This window comes from Triturus cristatus, chromosome 3_1 (assembly GCF_964204655.1).
Source record: "Triturus cristatus chromosome 3_1, aTriCri1.1, whole genome shotgun sequence".
Taxonomy (NCBI): Eukaryota; Metazoa; Chordata; class Amphibia; order Caudata; family Salamandridae; genus Triturus; species Triturus cristatus.
This window is the reverse complement of record NC_140583.1, coordinates 822,017,622-822,021,353: the sequence shown is the minus strand read 5'-3', so window position 1 is coordinate 822,021,353 and position 3,732 is coordinate 822,017,622. Positions and strand designations below refer to the sequence as shown.

At 43.1% G+C, this 3,732-nt stretch overlaps 1 pseudogene; it reads right to left on the bottom strand.

The window, feature by feature from the left end:
* Positions 1 to 2,339: 2,339 nt before the first annotated feature.
* On the bottom strand, positions 2,340 to 3,515 carry LOC146861121 (protein phosphatase 1A pseudogene; annotated as a pseudogene).
* Positions 3,516 to 3,732: the final 217 nt, after the last annotated feature.

Sequence of the window (3,732 nt, the reverse complement as noted above, 5' to 3'; positions counted from 1 at the left end):
CTGGACACATTCTTTAAAAGAGGTGATATTTGATAGTAGTTATTTTTATTCTTAAGGTCCCATGTTCCTTTCCTTAGCATCTCTCGTCATTTCGAAATACTGACTGTCATTTTTTTTATTAGGAGTCTTATATAAGGAAATGGTGGATGGCATTTGAAAGGGAGAAACTATGTGGTATGTTACTATGCAATTTCTCGTTCCCCCTCCACACTGAAGATAGGTGCTCATCTATGCAAGATAAAAACGTAGAACAGTCCACAATGGGCCTACTGTTGCTATGCCATTCAAAGGATTTTGGTTTAATACCTTTGCAAGCCTACCCCTCACACAGTTTCCCTCTTTACAATGTACCTATGTTCACTGTCATTATGTCAACAGCAGCAGTAAATATTTCTTAATGAAGTAGACATTGAATAAAGAGATTCTTAAAACCATATCCTCTTTGTAAATGTATGTGTTGCAGTAAACCCATAACAGTGCAAACCTGAATAGTGTTGGTGTTTTTTTAATATTCTGAACAATTCGCTTTGCATACCATTTACTGGAAGCCGACGTTCCTACTTTTATTAGTTCATTTCTGGAAAGGAACACAAGCAACCACCCAGCTTAATCATTGTTTACTCTTGTCTAAAATGGTGTGATTACTTTTTTTGATAACACATTTTATTAGTTTTTCTTTCATATAACAAAACCACAGGGTCAGCACAGTGCAGATATAGCAAATAACGCACGTGCAGTGTCAGCTTCGCTCAAGCAGGAGCCTTTCCTTGGTAAGAAGGATGAGGCTAGCTTTGTAGAGACGTGTAACGGGTTTATGGGCTTCAATGGGAATTCTCTGCAGCATATTATCAAGCCCATTATCGCCGCTTTAGCGGTAGTTTTCTGCTGCTAAAGCGGCAATAACTTTAACGCCGTGGTTGATAATATGCCCCTTAGATCGTTATTAACTCTCGCCATTTCCCGCCAGTCTTGTAAATCGTCTGCCAGTTTCTCATCCCTCCATACCAGCTTTATACAGACTTCCTCTGCCAGTAGACACTCTTTGCATCTCTCGGCCTCAAGTCTAGGGAGGGGGCTTGTGGTTGCATTATACGTCACTTCGCCAACATAACAAAAGGCTTACAAGTTTATGACTGAATTTTTTCTTCTCCTGTCTAGGATGTTAGTCAAGTATAGAGTGTATTATTGAGTATGTCAACACTTTCAGCTGCACTTTGGTTAAAGCACCAATCATCAGTCTCCAGTAATCACCGAACATGCCCTTATCATGTGTAACAAGGAAATGTCCTCCCTGGTGACAGCCTGGGCAGTCTCCCAACTGGGTCAGCTATATCCTATGCACAGGGTCAGATTGGTAAGGCGGGCACTCGGGCAATGGGCGACGGGCTGGTATCCAAGTTGCAACTGTGGGCCGCTTTTTTTGGCCTTCGCAGAGTTGGGAGTTCAGAGATGCCGCCAGCGGCCCAGGGGGGTCCTGTGGGGCCTTTCCGGAGGCAGATGGGCCCCTTTTGACCCTTTTACCAACGGGGCAGAGGTTACATCAAGCTTTAGTGATGAAATCGAAGTCAGAATATTTTACGTGTAGCAGCAGCAGTTCCAGGCAATCATAATAGTAAATAAAAATGCTGGCGGTTCCTAAGTCACGTCGAAAGCTGCCTTCTTTTACACACATGATCATTTCCATTTCCGGGTTTTAGTGGTTGCAAAGGAGGCATAAGAATGAACGCCTAGGCTGGACTCTGCACCAATAAACAACATTACTTCTGCAGCCAAGCTCGAACCCATGTTTATAGATCTGAAATAAAATTATCCCTATCCTACAAAGTAACTCATTTTTACTTCAAAGCGAATTCGCTACTGGGAAAAACTGACTCAGCCTTTAAAACAATTTCTGAGCACAACTCCTGCCGGTATCCAATGGTTGGGTTGCTGTTCCCCCATCCCCCAATCCATAAGCACCACAGGAATTTAAAGGGTTATATAAATGTGTTTCATCACACAACAAGCCAGACAGTTCTTATAACTTTTATAGTGATTTAAAGCAGTTCATAATTAAATATGAACATTTTGTACAAAGACCATTACGCTTTACAAAAACGAAATCATACAACAAAAATGCTGGAGTCTTATTCCCAACATGAATTATTGTTTAAAATCACGTTTACAGGAGTCTCAATTTTACCCAAAGAAAAACAATTGTTCCGGGGCCAGGTGTAGCGCTGCTTGGATTTCTGGTGTTGTCAATCTCTCCCACATCCTATTCTCTTATTGACTGCATAGTTGAGGATGGACGCTAAGAAGGGTCACTGAGGGTCTTGAGTTCATTTAACGAATAAACGCTAACTCCATGCATGGATGGCTTTTTTTACCACTTCATCTGTTGATGCAAAATCTGTGTCCTCATTTCTAAAAGGATTATTAAGTCTGTTGTAAACTGCTTCAATCACACTTCGTTTGCTTGCCAATTCACCCTCTTTTGGGAGATTTGGGATGCTCTCAGTTGCTAACGTACGTATCACATGGACAAAGTTTGGCACCCCTTCTTCGCCCTGCTTCTTTGTGATCTCTTCTACTCCACTTTCCAGGTTCTGTTAAATTCAGTCTCTCGCTTCACGACATCAGGCAATACTTTCGGTGAACTCAGAAAACATATCAGTATGGCGCTCATGTTGTCTCTGCTACCCTTACACAAACAGGTGTCGGCTATTTCATTACAAACATTTGCAAGGTCATCTGTAACTTCAAGCCTGGATCTTACAAAATCACAAAGCTCTTCGTGCCCATCACATCCCAGATACCATTGCAAGCCGGGATGATAAACGGATCATCTTCTTCTGATCATTCTATTTCATATGCTTCTGGCTCTTGGGAAACAAGTTCCTCTGTGGGGCCTTTCCCATAAACACATTTGTAATCAAAGTCCTCGAATTCCCTGGATACAGCAACCAAACCATTCACACGTTGAATCATTACAGAACCACATGTGTTCTGGATACGTTCTTTTTCCTGTGGATTGCTTGGTTCATGATCTTGTGTAAACAAATTAACCTTCTTGGTCCTACACAGTAAACCTCTCGAGTCACCACAGTTGATGAAATATATGTGCTGGGGAGAAATCACTTTCCTGCAGCTGTTGACCCACTTCTGCCTGCCCCATGTTTCTTCTCGGAGATTACTCTCATGTGTTCCTCAATTTCTAGGAAAACTGTTCGGATTCCACTCTGTACACTTTCAACACAGAGTTCACCATCAGAAGCTTTAAAATCCTGGTTGGATGTAATGTGATCTGGTAAAGGCTCACAGCATATTTAGCAACTTGGGATCCAGCATGCCCATCATAAACAGTAAAAAAAAGACCATCTCTCAAGTCCATTTGGAAGGCCAATCACTACTGTGTGTGCATCCTTCATCTCAGGTTGCCACCATTGCATACTACTTAGTCCATAATGCAGTTCATTACCATGCCCATGAGCATTATGCTTCGCCATCTTTGGCTTGTCTAAAAATACCCCCATTGGGGTGGTCATGCTTCTTGAGGTCCGAGGATCCTGGCGGTGCGGGCAGGATCGGGTGGGTTGAGGTCCTGGGGTTGGCTCACTGCATTAGGCGGAGGAGGCGCAGCTCCAGAAGCAGTGAGAGCTCATTATGTTCACCCACGCCTGCAACCCGAGGAGGCAGAGCAGCAACATGCGGAGCTGGCGGGGGTGGGAGAAGGGTATATACCAGCGGGCT